Source organism: Amblyomma maculatum, chromosome 5, assembly GCF_055883805.1.
Source record: "Amblyomma maculatum isolate TAMU_Amacu chromosome 5, ASM5588380v1, whole genome shotgun sequence".
NCBI classification, from domain to species: domain Eukaryota; kingdom Metazoa; phylum Arthropoda; class Arachnida; order Ixodida; family Ixodidae; genus Amblyomma; species Amblyomma maculatum.
The window spans coordinates 121,953,142-121,972,830 of record NC_139348.1 but is presented as its reverse complement, the minus strand read 5'-3'; the positions used below and the strand labels follow the sequence as shown (position 1 = coordinate 121,972,830).

General features: G+C 49.9%; 1 protein-coding gene across 1 annotated transcript in view; it reads right to left on the bottom strand.

The window, feature by feature from the left end:
- Positions 1-19,689, bottom strand: part of fng (Fringe glycosyltransferase) — a 94,114-nt gene that overhangs the window by 72,244 nt on the left and 2,181 nt on the right. The window lies entirely within an intron of this gene.

Here is a 19,689-nt window from a genome sequence, read left to right as displayed (position 1 = left end):
GGTATAAACGGCGCGTTAATGGAATTACCGGAGGACCGCGTGAAGAAATGGTTTGTCTTTCCAGTGGAGTTTATTTCCTTGAATTGCCCCGCCGGGGTGGCGCAGTGGTAAGATGCCCGACTACTGTGCCGGAGTACCCGGGCTCGAACCCGACCTCGGCGGCTGCGTTTCGATGGAGGCGAAACGGAGTGGTGTCCGTGTGCTGTGCGATGTCAGTGCACGTTAAAGAACCCCAGGTGGTCGAAATTTCCGGAGTCCTCCACTACGGCGTCTCTCAAAGCCTTAGTCGCTTTGGGACGTTAAATCCCACAAACCAAACCAAACCTATACGTCTAACTTACGGACGCGTAAGTCCCAGAGGTCTTGGGACGCGTAAGAAGAGGTATACGGAACGAATTTGCACGAGATCATGCGTGAGATGATATCGCATCGCCATGGCTATATGCTAGGAATCACGGAGTGGTTGCATATATAGGCCAGTAACAGGCGTAGGACAAAGCGCAACCCATTTTGGTCTCGAGTGCCTATCACACACACCCGTGTCTAAGCCAGCATTAAAGGCGTTGTCGCCGGGCAAGAAGTGATCAAGCCGCAACGACCTCGATATCGGCAGTGACTACGGCAGCCTGAAAACGCTCTAGCCGCCACGCTCCCCGCTAATGCCCAGAGGAGCGCCGACGCAAGCGGTAGCAATTGTGGCGCACGTAGAGTAGACTTCCCGTCGTCGCCGTATAGGAAGCAGGACGCAACAAAGCGCCGCTTAGCGGGCGGGTGCGCTGGTAGCGGCTTTTCGGGCGGCGCTTTTTCCCACGTCCAGCAGCCACTGGGCGAGCAGCGGTTCATACGCGTGCTTCTCTTTTCCCCCTGTCGTTAGTGGCACCGGCGTCCCGAAACCGCGGACCCTAGTTGTCCGGCGGCCGGTCAGTCGTGTGCGTGCTGGAAACAATGACCGCGTGCTGCTGCCGGTGGCTGCGGTGTTTTGTCACTCCGTGGCCTGGACTAAAAGCCGGACGCGCAACAGCCGTCGCCTGTGGCACGACGCGGCGTCGGTGGGCGGGTGGAACAGACCCAATTACGAGGATCCGTGTCATGTTAGCTTGCGCCACAACAACCGGTTGAATGGAGAGAGAAAAAAGAAAAAACGTAAGTGCAAACAGGAAATGATGTGCAACCGACAGCTATCAGCCAAACTAATCTAGAATAGTTGCCGACATGTTTAAGTGGATCACTTTACAATGTGGTAAGATTGAAGCGTGTGCCGCTCAGGCACAAATAACCCTCGCACACAGTATCATTGCATGCTGCGGAGGCATCTAGTAACATCGTAAACAAACCAAGCGAGTAAATAAACAGAACAGTATGCCACGCAGCTTCATCAAAGACGTTGTCCTTGTTACACGGAGAAAGCAGCTTACTTTTCTCAATAACCGACTCGAATGATGTACTCTTAATATCCTATGCACTGATTTTTAATGGCGCAAGAGGGTGACAGCAACACGTGGATAAAATGTGTCTCTGTTGCCTGCGAACCGTACACCCCGAAACCAATGTTCATTTCTAAGCATCACAGCAGTGAAAGTTGACACCTAGCAACACTTACTTGACGGTAAAGCATTTCCTTTTCCGAGACCCAGTTTATCCCTGGTGTAAACAGTTCAAAAACTGTCAGGTGTATGTACTACTTAAATGAGATAGTTTACACGTTCAGAGCCGAAAGTAGCTGCACAGAGAGCAGCGCAGTCTTCGTTCGGTTGTGTAAACAGTTTACGCTTATACAGTTGCAGCGCGATGATTAGACCAGGGCGCGCTACAAAGGAAAAATACATATCAAGAAGCGAAAATGGTTTAGAAAAAAAAAAAAAAAGGGGGGGGGGCGGGGGATATCGGGCGAATGCACCAGAAAGCGGCCGGGCTCCTATCCTAACCGGAGACTGACACAATCTGTCGATACCATCTCTCTCCTTTGGCGCGCTCGTATATATAACCCTGAACCCGGTCGAAACAAGCGCGATGATGTCTCCTGTTTTCGCACTCAGCAACACGAATCACGAAGTTCCATTCGGCTATATACCGCATACATATACACACGCACCCGGATCTGAGCGCGGCGGCGCTTAAACGCCTACAGAGCGCGATACGTCGTTTTGGTGCAGTGCTCTGCTAATAGTCTGCTCGTCCAGCTCCATATGCCGGCAGTAGGCATACACACATGCGTGCACGGAATCGACTGCGCCGTGAGCTTTGCGAGCCACGTGACACGAACCGACCGAGGTTGCTCCTTGCCAAAGAAGAATCTGCCACGGAAAGAAAAACACGCTCATAATAATAATAAAAAAAAAAGAGTAAAGGAAGAGCAATATATATATATATATATATATATATATATATATATATATATATATATATATATATATATATATATATATATATAAACAAGACGAGATAGAGGAAGAAATAAACCAATAAAAATAAAGAAAAGGACAGCATCTACGGCCTCCGTCGTAGTAGCCACCGGCGCCGACGGACCACAGAGCCACGGAGGGATAGGCGCCCCAGAGAATCCCACGAAGTCCGGCCCGCCTCCGAGGTAATGCGTCTTTTGTTCGGGGACCAGAGCGCGTAAGCTGCGGCAATTTGAAGCACGAACCACCACCACCACCAAGCTCACCTCTTTCCTTTTCTTCCTCTGGACTAAGCGAAGTGACACAGGCAAAAATAAACAATCATGACGAAAGGAAAAAAGAGACTGCCAACGTAAGAGCCGATCACCTTCCGAGAAGGCCCACCTTCGCGGCGCCGCGGCTGCTGCTACTGTCTGCCGCAACGCGCGCACACACGCACACATACACAAAAGTCGGCTACGTAACACGCTTATGCGTGAACACGCAGACGGAGAGTGCGCTTATGGGGGCCACGGCCTAAAGTCACTTTACCACGGCCCGCAGCAGCTGTCTCAATAAGCTCCCTCGCAGGCACCGAGAACGCACGATTCGAACGCTCGGTTCTCGTACGAAGAGCCACCGTAATGGTCTAGCCCGACTCCGCCCACTGTCTTCGCGAACAGCCGGACAGCGGAGTACCACCGCACCAAGTGCGTTGGAAGTCGCGGACTTTGTTCTCTATCAGACGTCGGGGCCCATTGTGAAGCACCAGGCATAGCACCGTTTCGAATATACGCGCACACGCTCAATGTTCCGCGAAGGAGAACGCTGTCGGTCATTTCGATAATGCTGTTCGCCGCCGATTCAAGCGCTCCCTAATGGCCGCTGCCGGCGGCTAGGTTGTTTCGCTTATAGGGTCGGCTTCCTTGCTAGAGAGGCGAGACCGATGGAGGTTTTGTGCCCGCAAATGCTTGCGGCGGAGACAAAGGCACGAGGATTCGATTGCGTCCGCCCGTATATACGGAGTGGTGCCGTATAGGCGAACAAAACATCGTCGATATATGTGAGCAGACTTTCGCTGCGCGTCCACGCCACACAAAAGGCGGCGTAATGCGGTAGTCAAAGGGGAGAGAGATATTACGCGTCCGGCTGTGCGTACATGAAGCTGCGGGAAGGAGTCATCGGACAAGCATTTCCCACGGAAACTGAACGGGGCTTAGAAGAAAGCTGCACAGCCGATCGCACGTGAATCGTGCTGCGTAGTATAAGGGATTCGAGAGGTATGTCTACAAAGCGAAGATCACAGACAATGATGATGGCGGCAATGCACAGAGCAAAGAACCGGTAACTCGCAAAAATTCCCGCACTGTGTCGTGCTGAAAAAAAAAAAAAAAAAAAAAAAAAAAAAAGACAGCGGCAAAATGCGCGGGGAGCCTGTAGCATTTACGCTACGTTCATAGCCCATAATGGTCAGTTAGCACATTTACAGTCTTCCTGCTGCCTTTGTAGCCAATTTCAAACGATTAGGCGCCAATGCGTGTCTGAACTTGTTCCAGTATTCCAATGATGTAGTTATAAGCGCATTTTACAATATCCGCTGGTTAGAAATTGAAACAGCCGAGGTTTGTGCTAAAGGAACAGAAAGATGTACCAGGCGTGTACTGGTGGTGGTGGCAGTGGTTTATTGAAATAATAATGAAAACGGAAGGAAAAGAGTGTTGCCGGCCCCGACAACTATCTAATATCTGAAACACCCGAGCTGTGGCCGGCGGGAAAGAAATAGGTTGGGAGATGATAGCGAGGTGAAGTACAGAGTGGAGCGATAGCAAGAAAGGACAGGGGGTGCTTTGTACATTATTTACAAAATACAAAAAGTGAACGACCAGTAGTACTGGACAAATAAAGTTAGTTCGCGTGGCTGGCGCTACGCACCGCATGGCACCCAAAATAATGTCATCGCGAAAATTTTTTGCGCTTCACATACCCCATCGCATTCTTATGACCATCGCCGATCGGAACTATCTCAGTGTGAGCGTTCCTGATTTCTTTCTCAGAAAGTTATCTCAACGCAAAACGCGCATGCTGCGTGCGATGTCTGTATGCTTGTCCGAGAACCTCGCAGGTGGTGTACGCTAAATTGCAGCCCTCCAATGAGGCGTCCCTAACAGCCGACGCTATGTTAACCCCAGTAATATGCAATTATGCGAATCGAAATATTCCCACTGAGTTACGCGATGTTCACTAAAGGCGGCCGACAGATGGCGCTAGCTGGCAAATGACCAGGAAAGCTGCAGATGCATGCTTGGTCACTAATGATTTTTTCCCCTCTAAAAACAGCCAAAAACTTAGATTCTGAGTAAGATCTTTTGATTATATCGGACGAGCTTCGAGAAAAACTTAAGGGGAGCAACCCCCGCGATCTGCAGTTCCCGCAAGACCAGTTCACTTTTTTTTTTTTTTTTTAATCCTTCCCACTGACTGAAATGGCTGCAGCCTTTTCAGCACTGTTTTATTTTGGTCCTTCATCGATAAAATGACCGCTGAGTAAACTCGTCTTCTCGAATTTCCCTTATTTTGATGGGTTATGCAAGTAGCTAAAACAACGACTTCATATCGGCTTCATTTATCAACCGCTATTTTAGGACTAAGCCAACAGGCCAACGGCTTCATAGATGCAACGAGATAAAAAAATATATAATAGGAAAGGAAACTGAGAGCGCAACCTGGTATTTAGGAGCTTAAAAATACACACTAACAGCTTTAACAGCCAGAACAAAGAAAAGTCCCCAGACTGGCAACCAGGGGATAAGACTTAAGTGGACACCTGCAGCCTTATCTCCATCAAGACGGCAAGGCAGACTCTAGAAAGCGAGATAAACAGCGGGAGCGCTCTTTCATCGCGACAACGGTCGTCGAGCGCTCCCTTGAAAAACTGCCGGGGCCTCGCCTCATTTAAAACTGTGCAGTGCTACCGAAGACCGTCCAGCGCTGTTGGACTGGCCAAGACAATGCGGACAAGCGCAGAACGCCTAGACAAAAACAGCGGGTGCCCCGTATCCTTGACGTACCTAGGAGGTTCTTCGGATACTGCCACGCAGGTGCATGAAATAAACCAACTAAACTCATGCGAGAAGTTCTCGTCAGAAAAGAAGTATATGCGCCATGCAGTTTTTTGCAAACGACCACAGGGCTGGGTATAGGAAACTGTTGGAGAATCGTCGTTATCGGCCTTATCGATAGAGAACGCCAGCTACGCCTGATGAGACCGAAAATGAAGAAAATTTCTGTCTCAATCCGTTGTTTTGGCACGGATTTCAGTAAACGTGACGGTCTTGCTGCACCTCTGCGAGCTGGACGATCTATTCGCAAGAAAGTACGATCTAAGACCAGTGAACCTCATTCCACAGTTTAGATACGAAGGTTAGCAATGCAGGCAAATCTCGGTTGCCGTAATCAAGTCCGGGACTTTTCCATGAGCACCCATTAAGTGCATGGTTTTGTACATCGCTGCACAAAACTATATATGCACTGCCGAAAAAAAAAAGGAAAAAAAAAAAATCGGGGACGTCTCCAGCAGCACTCGACGTGCTCGTTGGACTGCCTCGTTCTCCGCCGGACAGTCATTATCACCCCGCAATCTGGAGACTACTTAAGATTTCGCGCGGAGAGCACCGGGCGGACTGCCCGCATCGCCGCGCCACGATGCAAACACACAACGCTCGTGGCGCAAGCATCGCGTGGGGCTCCAACTACGCGCGGCACTTATCAGCCTCAGCTGTCCAGCCTTTTTAGTTTTTAGACGGAGGAGCGTTAAGGACTGGGGCGACTGCACTTAACGAAATGTACCACAGCGTAAGCCAGGGAGTCTACTCGCGGTTAAAATGCAAGCGAGACCCCCCTTCCTTCCACAAGGTCAAGAGTAAGGAGACATATCGCCGCCTCTTCAGGCCGGGTGCATAAACGTTATATTCACGGTATTTGGTCGACACTGCTCGCTTGCATTGCAATTAGTGTAGCAGCAGTTACCAACTCAATCAGTTCCCGCTCGACTCAGTGAAGGGCAGTGTATGTAGTGCACATCTTATCAATATTCAAGAGCATGCGCTAGCCAAGGTTAAAACGGGAAGCCTAGAATGTAGTCTCCACGTGACCACTCCTTCGCTTTACTGCGTATCACGCGTCACTCTTCAGGGGGGCGCATGCCTCTACGAATACCGATCAGGTGTTCGCTGCATAAGCGCTCTGGTCGAAATCAAGGGAAAGCTGCTCCAGTCGAAAGGGAAGTGACGCACTTAGGCCACACTGTGGACGCACGACTTAGGAAAAAGAGATGGAGAACTTTTCATGTAATGCGCCGAGCATTTCTTAGTCACCTTTTCTGTGTCATGCTTGGTCATCTTTAACTTTGCTTAGCCAGTCTTAGTAATCTTGAATTTTGCCATGTCAAGGTAGGCCACCTTAATTTTTTCAGAGTTAGTTTTGCTGACTCATTCTTGGGCACTGCCTTAGCTTAAACACACATCATCGGATTCGTTCCCTATATGCGGGGCTTTCGTTATACCCGAATCTTTAGCTATATACAAAGCATCCCAGTGTATCCGAGCTTTTTCGCTTTGTCCCAGCCTTTCGCTACATCCAAACACATACGCACACAACCCGCTGACAGTGTCAAACCGCAGACTTCGGATATACACGGCGGACAGTTTTCGCCATCGCTGCATTCAAACAAACGATACGAAGCTAGTGTTTGTACAAACTCTTCATGCTGCGCTTTCCCCTCGTCGTACTATGGTCGTTGGCAGTTATACAGAGCGAGACATTTTTCCATATACTGGCACCAAAACCTTCCGTGTTCCTTTTGAAAACCGTTCCTTTTGAAAATAGCAAACCAGCGAAAGCGGGCGCACGCAAATCGAACAGCAGAAAAGTTATGGGACTCCTGGCTTTCCAAGAAGCGGCAAGCAAGCAGGCGGGAAAAGCCGGCCCACCACATCACACCACTAGCTCGAAAGAAGTAAAGCAAGACGATGGAAAGAAAACATAAAAACGACGAAAAAAGAACCCAAGTCAGAAGTGCCTTAAGCCCGAGGCGCAGCCGAAGGCAGGCAGGCCTAGCAGAACGTCGAGCAGAAAAAACAACTAAGTGCAACCTGTCCAAGATGTACAGAAACCACGGGATGAACGGCATAATAAGCAAACAAATATGCAAAGGCAAAGAAAGAGCAAAATTGAAAGCCAGAGACCATCGGCCTGCCGCCACCGCCACCACGTACCACAGCGAACAGAGCGGCCAGACATGCTACGGGAGCAGAAGGGGAGGGAAACTGTCTCCCGCTCTTCTTGCTTGCGTGCGTACAAGGTGCCGTCCCCCTCGCCTCGAGCAGGGCCGGCAGAAGCAGAAGTAGCCGCCAGCGGCTCGTGGCAAACAAGTCAGCCCGGCTCTTTCTTGGGACGCGCGCGCCCCGACGCAGGTTTGCCCAGCCAGAGGCGCTGGTCAAACTGGAGTTAAGAAAAGCAGCAGAGGCACGCCGGGAGGAAGAGGGCGGTTTGAGATGAAAAATAACTGCCGGAATTACGCGCCGTCGGGGCTACTCAGCAGGGCGGTTGACGCCCTCCCCCCCTCCACCTCCCGCCTCTCTCTCTACCCGCCACCTCTGGTCAGCCGGGTGTCCTGGAGGCGCCACAGGCTAAGCCGATCAGCGCCGGTCACGCTCGGCGTAGGCAGCCCGAGGGTACGTAGCTCTCCTGAGCTGCTAAATCCTCTGCCTTTGTTGCTCCGGACAAGCAGTTGACCGCGAACGAAGGTCGGGTCAGCCTCGGTGACAGGAACAGCACGAAACTCCCCGTCCTTTCTCGCCGTTTCGGGTGCTCTCTGTCGAAGACTCGAAGTGCACACATGGGCGCAGTTCCTCCGAAACTTGCGCGAGGAAACATCGGTCATCCAGAACAGTATACGCTGCCCTCAACACACTTGTCGTCTAATTTCCGCAGCCATGACACAGTTCGAGGACATCATTACCTTACGAACAGGCAGTAAGTAATACCTACTCCTATTATTTATACCTTCGTTTTGCATTTTGCGAGCGGTAAGCGAAGCGGATCGAATGAAATCTTCACGCACCACGGGCCAAACCACTTATTTTACTCTCTTCCGCGACGCTGGCAAGATTCGTGATCCGCTGGCGCTATGGAAAGAGCAAATGAAAGAAAGGACCTTGTAAATCGAAGTTGTTCGGGATAATCTGTGCGACTCCAGGGTCACCCCACATTATCCTGGACAGCTGACCTTTAAGCTGCCTTCCTTTCCCCTGGGCTACGAACGATCCAAACCTGGCACACCCTCTTCCATTACAGGGTAAGCGGGAATCAGCTGAGAAGAAATTAAGTTTGAAATAAGCTCGCTAAGTTGCACAACCGGCCGAGAGGCCAGGTGGTAGGGGTTAAAAAGAGGAAGATAGCTGCACCTGTCACGTGCTGCTCCGAGCGGGGAGGGGGGACATACGCACGAGGCCCACTGGAGCGTAGAGACACGTGGGTCATCACTGTCATGATCATTTTTTGGTGTCGGCCGTGGGACAGGTCACGGGAGCCGTTCTGCCCCAGCGACTTACACGAGGTCAAGGGGAGGCGGCGGCGCAATTTCCAGCACCAAAAAGAGGGACGGACGCAGGTAATTGTCGATGGCAACTGCACGCGGAGCCGAGGTGCGCGCAGCGGGTCGCCTAACGACAGGCGGCGCCAAGAGAATGATGAGTGGCGTAGTCTCAATTTTTCTTCGTAGACCTATTACTCTCTCTCTCTCTCTCTCTCTCTCTCTCTCTCTCTCTCTCTCTCTCTCTCTCTCTCTCTCTCTCTTTTTTTTTTTAGCTTGAAGTACGCGCCCTTGATATGTGGTTGGTGAACGAGGTTAATTGAACGTCCTTTGCGGTTGCCTGCATGGCTTGGAAGATTATCCTCAGACACACGAAACTAGTCACGCACGGCTTACCCGCTGCCGTTATCTAGTTATTAAATATAATTTAAAACTAATTAGATGCCCATCTCGAACTTAATCGACAAGCGGGGCGAAAAGCAACAATATGATTTTTAGAGAGCGCATGTACTAGGAAGGCAAAGAAGCTCGGCTCCATGTATCTGAGAAGGAACTACAATACGGCACTAAAAGCTGACATATTTTATACCTTTTCGCGCATAGGAGTTTTGAGGCTCAAGAGTATACGCGGGTACTCAAAAGAGCAGTGTTAAAGCGGAGCCCACAGTACGAGGCGCAAATGCATTGTGAGGCAATCACTCGGATCATATTCCTATAATGATCGTGGAAGTGTTGTAGGCGTGATTCAATTCCAGCAAGAAGGGGAGGGTGCGGGCCACCAGATCTGGTGGCCTAGAATACTGGATCCGCGGAGAAATACTGTTACGCTAACTGAAATGGGGACTGCACCATGCAACTGCATCAATACAGAGCGAAAAACATTCGACATCTCAGTCGACGAACAGTTATCTCATGACAAGACCAAACGAGGCGCGCCTTGTTACCCTATACAGGCGGACACGCGCTCAGAAACAAGCAAGTCCCTCCAGAAGCCGCTGGCACAAAGTGCTACTTATAAAATGGCACGAGGCGAGATCGCGTAGGGGCCAAGAAGCCAGCCTGCCGCATTGTCACGCCTCAAAAGTGCCGAAGCGCGCTCGTGTATCCACACGATAAAGGCTCCGTCCACCGGGCTATCTAGGCGATGAGATAAAGTCAACAGACAGCACGTCCTCTCCTCAGCGCCAGACCTCTGCGCCACACGGCGAAGGGCAAGAGAAGGCCGCTCTTCGAATATGCGGCGATTTTGTTACCAAGATAGACCCTTTATCCTTTTATGTGCTTGTACATTTCTTTGTTCATGAGCAGCGAGTCCCTATCTAGGCGCGGGCCCGTTTTAGGCTAAACTGCCTCACATCCCTATATTGACTCATCGCGCCTGCTCTGCAAGCACGCCTGGGAGAGCCCACGGGACATCCAAAACACGACGCGTCTTGCAAGCTGCGGCGTCTGCTTAGCGTCACACTTTGAGCAGCGCTCCGCGCCCTCGACCTCTCCGCTTCTGAGTTGAGCGAGGACGAAGTTCCCCTTCATTCGTTTCGTTATATTACTACTATTGTTTTCGTGTCCTTTCCTTTATTTGCATGGATTCTCTTAAGCGTGTTGCAGCGGGGTTCGTTCGTCACTTCAAGAGTCGCGACAGATGTCAAGAGGTTCGGGTTATGGCGTGAGGGTATACCGTTTCTTCGCCCACTCAGCATCATGCCTCGAGAGCCTGCCTCCCGCCATATTATATAATGCAAGAACACAAACAACACGGGCCGGGTACTCCAAAATGTGGTCCAGCTCAAACAACTCCCATTGCCCCCTCCCACTGCTTCCCTCGCTGTGGATGCTTTTTCTTTGCTTTTCAACCAGCTTCATGCTCTTCTAAAAAGGGTGCACAGATCGCTTTGGACTGGATGTGTGCTCGTAGGATCTCGACGTCCTCTCTCTTAACCGTTTGTTGACATGTGTGCGCCCGCGTAAATGCAAGTAAACGATCCGCATTCTTTACATCCACCGCGAGGTCCCGCCCGTATTCCGTGTCGCCTTCCTCGTCATAAACTGCCGTCTCCCCGATGGTACCGCATTTACCCTTTTTAACTCCCCCTTTCTCCCAGCGTGGGGTCAAAAACCGAGTGCCTTAGCCTAGTTAACTTCTTCCTGACTCTCTCTTCAATGGATGGATTGTTTTTTTGCCGAATAAATAAAATATGGTTGGTTGGATTTAGGCGGTTTGACGCCCCAGGCTACGAGGGACCCCGTAGTGGAGGGCTCCGGAAATTTAGACCACCTGTCGTTCTTTGATGTGCACTGACATCGCACAGCACACGGGCGGCTTGCTTTTCGCCTCCATCGAAAAGCGGCCTCCGTGGCCAGGATCCGATTCCGCACAGCAATCGAACGCCCATAACCACCGCGGCGGGGCCAAGAATAAAAATAACTACAGCTGGTAGCAATGGAGTATAATTGCATTTAAAAAAATGTGCCAGCTTTTACATTGCGGGGAATGGCATCTTGCTTACCCATTTATTTATTTATTTATTTATTTATTTATTTATTTATTTATTTATTTATTTATTTATTATTTTTTTACTGTGCCCCGCCGGGGTGGCGCAGTGGTTACGGCGCTCGACTACTGTTACCAAGGACGCGGGATCGAATCCCGGCCTCGGCGGCCGCTTTTCGATGGAGGCGAAAAGCAGTGCACGTTAAAGAACCCCAGGTGGTCGAAATTTCCGGAGTCCTCCACTACGGCGTCTCTCATAGCCTAAGTCGCTTTGGGACGTTAAACTCCACAAACCAACCTATTTTTTACTGTAAAGGCTAATGAAGGGACTTCGATGGTCAGTCTGCGACTGTGTCCGTTACACGAGTAAACGCGGTAATTTATATGATTCAATCGCCGGAGCGCGGATTCGGGTACCCCGCAACGGGACGCCACACGATACCCGCGCCTCCACGGCTTACAGGCGCATTGCGTGCATTATACACACTGGCGGCGAGCCACGCCGCGTCACTAATACGCCATGGCTCGGCATTTTCCCACGCTGGTCCCCAGAGGACCCAGTAGAGCGCCGTTCACTGCGCGCCATTAACTCCGCGTTGACACACACACAGAATAACAGCCACTTGCCGCCGCGCCCCCTCCTCCGCCCGTGAGGGGAGGAGGGCACACAACTCCCCTTGCCTTTCACCCGGCCCTCTCTCTTCCCCGCAGAGACACGCACAAGCAGGAAAACACTTCTATTCAATCGGAAAGCAGCGACAGCTTCCAGAGCACGGCGGTGTCACAATGGTGTCTGGGGAAAACGCCGCGGAATGGTTTCCCATCACCGACCGACCCCGAACGACTACGTACCACCCCATTTTCGCCACCCTTTGTTAAGCGAGCGAGAAACACAAAAGCCACCGGGCTCATCCATAACTCGCCGCCCTTGGGTGGTCTTGCCCTTGCCCGTAGCTTTAAATTAGGCCTCAATAGAGACACGGAAGCGGCGATCAATTCACGAATAAAAAAGGTTCCCTTAAAATCAGCCTGCGGGCTGACTAAAGAAAATATAAATAAATAAAAAATAATAATAAGCGCGGTGGTTGTGACGAAACCAAGCGATTGGACGGATATAGAATTCCCGAGCGATGAACTTGCAAAAGAAGCGAAACGGAGGGCGTATATCGCCCGCCTCAGTTTTTTCCTCCACGTCATACTTCCCCCAACTGAATAAGCACATTTAAAACATCCCCCAGGTGGTGGTCGAAAAGAGGCGTTTCCAGCTCGTTTAGGATGATTATTCTGCCTCATCGAACAAGGAAAACTTCGACAAAGAACTTAAGACAACAGAGAAGACTGATGCGCAACTTCGCGTTGTTTCTGGTTTTGTGTAGAAGCTTTTCAAGCGTATTTCATTTTTCAACAACACTGCTCTCTCTGTCGATGTGTGTTTCGAAAACGGTACAATACGGTTATTATCTGCAAAACCACGACAACAACCAACTTGTCCAATTTGAAGTTCTATAGCTAACAAACAGTGCAAAGCGTTGTTGTTTTTTTTTCTCCCGGGAAACCGGAAATTGGAGCGAATAAATGATATCCAAAGCGAACGATACAAAATAAAAAATAAGTCCCTTTCGATTACAAGGCTAACCTCGTCCAACGCAGCACTACGAGCCTCGCCGTGAGGCTACGCTTTTGTCGAAAACTTGAGCTCACGAGAATTAACCTTAATCCCGGGTCCTTGAAGAAAGCAGCGCGTGGAGCTTTTCTGTTTGCGCTGTACATCAGCCACCGCAGATATTCCGTAAATTATACGAAAGGCCCCAATGCGGACACACAGGTGTGGATGCTACCCTCTTTTGCGATATCTGTGAGTTCACCGACAATGGCGTTAGTCGCGCGATCAGAGTGCACTCCCATGGACCTCTCCACCTTGCAATCCCCCGCAAGGACTGATCAACCGGATAACCCGCATCTGGAACTAAGCCTGCAGTTGTGTTATTGCATTTCTCTTTCTTTGCTCCTGTACGCACTTTGTTTAAGAAAGCGTGCCATTTCGACGAGCTCTGCGGACGGCGTTCGTCCGCTATACATTGTGTGGCCAAGCATCTGATGAAAATGAACACTGCATGCTCATAATCGGAGAAGCGGCCTTAAAATCCAATAGGTTCAATTCCTACGTGCAGTAATGCAATAAGCAAACAGCTGTTATTAAAGGCTCTAGCTTGACAGGTAACGCTGAAATCACTAACTCCAGTTACTTCGGGAAACAGGTAACAGGACCATACTGTGATCAGAAAGAAAGCGAACGGGACCGACCATTCCGCGGTCCCCTTCCTAGTGAACACACACACAAACAAAATTACTCGCACAATGGGCAACCATCTTTTCACCCGTCGGCCATCGGCCCGACACGGAACTCCCCTCGCAGAAAGCAGCACGTGCATCACAATGTAGCCGCACGTGTTGCGCTACGTGCGCAGTGCACAGGGCGCGGGTCGAACAAGGAGGGACCCTCCACACGCACGCGCAGGCTTTTCTCTTTTTGTCCAGGGGCCCCTCGGAAGGCGAAAGGAAAACGGTTCTTTCTTTGCGGCCGTACCGGTGCCACCGTGGCAGTGCCAGACGAAAGCAGCAAGGTCGAGGCACTGGGCGCAGATGGCGCACCGCCGAGGAAGGAGGGGGATATGCGCGGAAAGGAACAATGCGGCCACCTCGGCGAAGAAGCGGCTGGCTTTCTTATGGGGGACGACCTCCCCTTGGGGTCAAACAACGACCTCTCCTCGAATGGTCGAAGGAGCGTACCCTCGGCGAGTCGAAGGCTTTTCCTTGGCATTCTATTGCTCTGGCTACAGCTTTGGATTCAGTTTCGGGTATTGGTTCTCATCTGCTCTTGTCAGGCGACGTGTGCGAGGGGGGACAGCTTCCAGTGCGTGTGAGGGGAGGGGGGGGGGGGGGTATGGAATGTTTTATAGCCTAGCAGCTGTTTCATCCCCGAGACTGCATGGTTGCAGTTGAAGTTGTCGTCTCACTGATGGTATGCGATTGAAAAGCGAGGATGCCCGACAACGTTTGGCAGGCTCAAACTTGCTGGATGACAACGTCGGGGTAGGTAAACTCTTTATTTACACGATCAATAAATCGGAACGAGAAGTGCAAGTAAGGAGGAAAAAAAAAATACTACTTTGCATCACTGGCTCGTAGAGTGACTAACGAAGCAAGCATTCAGTCCCGTGCAGAAGGGTTATTTTATTCATATTACCCGGCCGTCACTGGAGAGACAAGGCAAGGCTATGACCATTCCGCCGACCTCAGTTTCAGCGAAGGAAAAGATGGCTTATCAGCCTTTAGGGAAAAACATGTCCCCCCAAAATATGCCCCTTTCGCGAAACGATCTCAGCCGGTTCCATTCCCCCCCCCCCCCCCCCCCCCCCCGAGAGCTCGGCAACTTCCTCGTTCTCCCATGGGTGCAGGCAACACCCTGTGGTGCAAGGCGTGATTACTACTCGAACAGCAAACGTGCTGCTAACGGATTCGCCGAAAACTATGTGGAAAGAAGGCTTAACACTGGCACTCCACGTGCCATTACGTAATGATCGCCAACTTTCGCAGAAAGCGCACACGCACCGGTAGCTCGTCCAGGGCTCGGACTCTAGGCGGTGGGAATCTCATCGCGACGCCTATCTTCCAACTGTGCTTTTTACACAACAAAGCGCCCGTTGCGTCCTTTAACTGCTTTAAATAGCTTTGTCCGTCCGTCCGTACGAAGGATGGCCCGACGGACACACACGAGAGCTACCACAAACTCGAGCACAAATGTATTTCAGACCGAATTAGAAAAGGAAGGAGTGGGGGAACTAGCTGACTTCAGGGCGTTACGGTTGAAGACCGCTCCTTGCCAAATATTTCAGCACGGAAGAAAGCCGTTTTTTTTAAACCCTTTTATTCAATACCATTTTGCACATTGTTTCCTTAATTCCACGAAATAAATGAGAGCGACAAGTTGCGTCACATATGAACTCCCCCCTCCCCTTCTCGCTTTCCCCCTTTGTAGGAAGCGAAATAAATGCGCTACTTTCGTAATCGTTTTTTTTTTTTTCCCTACAACTTCCGCCCAACTACTAGTCTCGACTAGGCCACAATACGCCGCAAGGCAACTGAAAAAAAAAAAAAAAAGAAAAAAAAACACCCTAAAATGCAAAAGCAAGCACAACGTTTCCGTGGTGTGGGGCGCCTTGCAAAATATGCCGCCTATCCTCGACACGACGACGCGATGCCATTACGTAACGTGAACAGCGCACGCGACAAGCCAGGCGTGTGTCTGTGCGTGTCCAATCCGGCTGCTCGGTCTTGCACGGAGCCGACTGAGGCTTATACGCACACACCCAGACATGTCTCCGCACTCGGTCTTCCGAATAATCGCCGAGACCAGAGCTTTAAAAAAAGAAATCCTTTTCCGGGTTTTGGCCTTAATAGGCGCCGCTGCTACTGTCTCTCGAACATGGCGGAAGCAGAACGTCTCTTCCGGATGTGTAGGAAGAGGCGGTGATGCACGCGAGATAATCATATCCTCGTTCGCTTGCGGCGACTATAATTTCACGCAGTCTGCTGCGCGATCTCCTTCCTGAAAGATAGTTCTTTGCTTACACCCCGTGCGCTTGACGTTTTTAGTAGACTGGGCACCACCTTACGAGTCGGCGGAGATTTTCTCGACGGATGAACGGGACCTTTCAACACACGCTTGATGCACTGCGAAGCTGGGACGCACTTGCGGAAGCGAAGGGTAGAAAAAGTAAAAGAGAAAGTGCCGCGGCTTGAGATTGGAATATGTATAACTATACGTGGCTCTCTCGCATGTCAGATTTTCGAGCTCGTTAACGTCCCAAAGCGACTCAGGCTATAAGAGAGGCCTTATTGGAGGACTCCAGAAATTTCGACCACCTGGGGTTCCGTGACACCGCACAGCATACGAGTGAATAGGTTTTCGCCTCCATCGAAAAGCGCACAATTGTCTGCATCCTTGAACACAGCAGTCGAAAGCACTAACCACAGTGACCACCGCGGCGAGGCGCTTTTCGTGCTCGGTAAATGTTAATTAGCTGGGACACCAATCTGGTGTCCACCCGTTACAAAGGGACTAGCTAACACTATCATCATCATCATCATCAATCATGGGGAATTGAGCCGTTTACCGCATCACCCAGGCGCCTCCTTCGATGTATTACCAATCTGGTTCAGTGTACGCGCAGCATATATTGCTTATAACTTAAAATGAAAACCGCGCAAAAGACGAAACACGGCGCAAAGCTTTCCTATGTGTGTCGACCTTAGCACGTTTTACATTTTCAGTTCATGCGTCCCCTCATTGCAAACTCACTGCTCATAAGAATGTCAAATTTTCTAAATGCCATATCGCTGAACTGGCTTAACGGTGCTACAACGTGCACGGTTATAGGTGGATGGAAGATTATACGAAAAATTATGGGAGTGATAGAGCGAAAGCTATGAATGTCGCAGCGAATTTTTCTGCGGACACCTGGATTTAATGTGCCGCCGTCACAACGTTCGAACGAACCTTCTGTCCTAGCAACTCGCTGTTGTCGTTTGCCTCTACGAATTGCCGAGTTATCCGTCTTCTTTTTCTTTCCCTTGTTTTACTTCTTTTTTTCCTCCTTCTTTCTTCCTCCAACTCTTGGCTCAGCTCTCAGTTGCTAGGCAACACGGCATACGGTGCCACGCCGACGGCTTGAAAACCTAGCGCAGGGTAGCCTTCGCTACAAAACCCCGTCAGATTATCACTTTCGTAACAAGTAAAAGCAGTTAATCAACCTTGACAGGCAAATATAAGGCCAACTTACGTCTCCAGAACGAAACAGTTTTACAGGGTGCCAGTTAGAGCTGGAGTTGACAGAACTTGGCACTCATCGCGAGTTCTCAATATGCAGTCAGCATCAAAGGGGTAACGGAAACTTTGCAGGCTGTGGGGGCTTTCTTTGCGGAGGAAGGCTAAGCGGTACGATGAATACACTTGGCAGTGCCATGCAAGCGGGCAGACAGCATATTCCCTGAGGCTGTAGACGTGCGCTCGGGGCGATAACCTTGGGGTCGAAAGATTGGAGATATCGGATCAGTCTGACGTGGCGCAACAGCGCCTGACGGCCCGCGGTTGTCAAGGCCTTCAGACCAATGGTGTACGGTTTTCAATGGTGGTGACATGATGTCGCCACGAATTTAGACGATTTTCTGGCTCAGAGTTGCGTCGTGTTTCCCAGCACGTGCCATTCTTTGCAGTTTCCTGGCGGTTTTATTAATGTTTGCGTACAATATACATTTGCGGGCGCTTATAAGTGACGCAGGGGGCAATGTCGCGCAGGAACACGGCTGGACTTGAGCGGCGGCGCGCATTTCGCGGCCATTCGAGTCCGGGCCGTGGTCCTGCGCGACTATTTTTTCTCCTGCATAGTAAAAGACCAGTAAGGCGAATGGTTCGCAGTTCTCGAAACACATTGTCGGCATACGCCAAATTTATCCACAGCGTGCGCTTTCAGCTTGATTTCCAGCGTTGACTCACAATGGAGGAAAAGGACTAGGAAACTAACTAGTATGCTAGTCACAAGGACGGAGAAATAAAGAGCATTAAGCAACAGGTGAAATACACAGAAGGTAAAATTGGATAAATTCGATGGAAAAGAAACAGAGTGTGGAATTATACCGAAAGTGGAAAATGCAGATCAGGAAAGAAGCTTTCTTTGATAACTCAAGAGGCAGTGCTCTACTTTTTGAAGCTAGATCAGGGTGTCTTAGAACACGCAGCTACAAAAAGAAATTTAACAATGAAGATGACGCATGTGCTGTATGTGGTAACGCCAGTGAAACAATTGACCATATTATACTCGAATGTAATGGCATCCATCCGGATGTTGATGCAGGCGCAGTCACTGTTCCTGAAGCTCTGGGGTTAAGAGATACCCGTGGCCGGGTGAATAAACCGGCGGTGGAAACTAGCAAAAAACGACTGGAAGACTGGTGGCTTAAAAGCAGAGAAGTGACATCATGTTAGTAATGTAGAAACAACAATTTAATAAATAGAATGATGGTTTAGTTAACCAATCTAAATCAACAATTAAATATATGGAGAAAAATGAGCATGATAGCTACTGCTACCACCCCTTTTCAAAGGGGACGCTCCTATATTCCATCCATCCAAGCATCCAGCATGTGTAGCGATTCTGTATTTCTTCCTTATCACGCTCTATATAACGGGACCGGCTGAGGTCATGTCTAACAAAACTGTTCTCGCATTCTTCGTCTAGAGAGGAACGTTAGCTATAAGCTAATTATGCCAAAGCGTTCATGGAGACCACTTCGGCTCTGGGACTCTGCATACTACGCTACTCCTGAAAGTCTGGCGCTCTAGCGCAAGATTCGTTATTGCAACAATATAAACGCTCGCGAATTTTGCCGTTGCACCAATGACAACAAAGTGGCGTCTAAATAGTGTCACTGCTCAGTTACCCGACTGTCTAACAAGAGTAAGGACATATAGCAAAAGTAAAAGAGCAAACGAAGTGTACACTGTCGACATGCTGCAAAAAAAAAAAAAAAAAAATGCTACGGCGCGAAAACGCATAAACGAAGATGCCACGGTAATCGGCTTGCTCGTTTTCCGTAACGATCTCCGGAAAAGCGAAACTGACATACGCTACGCGAGACCTTGAAAGAGCTAACTGCCAATTCGAAGTATATGACATTTTATAACGTCCCATTCGAGAATAATGCGTCTAAAGTTTTTATTGCATCAATTTCTACAAGTGCACCTGCGCGAAAAAAAAAAAAAAAATGCCTCAAATGTTTGAACGCAATCGGCCATCAGTAAATATTAAAAGCTGGATACATTTACCGTGGCTGTCTGTGCACGGAATGCCAAGGCGTGATCGTCTATGCTTGGGCACCTCACCACATTGCTTACGCGGGTGAGTGAGTGGGAACCACGTAAATATTCGAAGAGCTCCATTTTCAGCAGGTGCCGTCCAAAGCCGCCCTACTATACGGTTAACACTCTATACACACTCCGGACGTATTCCAAGTGATTTGGTAACGCCGCGACATCGGAGTAAAGTCGCCGAACGTCCTCAGACCAAAATTAGACCATTGCCTCCTGCTGGTGGCTGTCCGGAGGCCTTCTGTTGTAAGGTTGTTTGAACACTATATGGGTCTTTATTACTGCAGCTGCAGATATG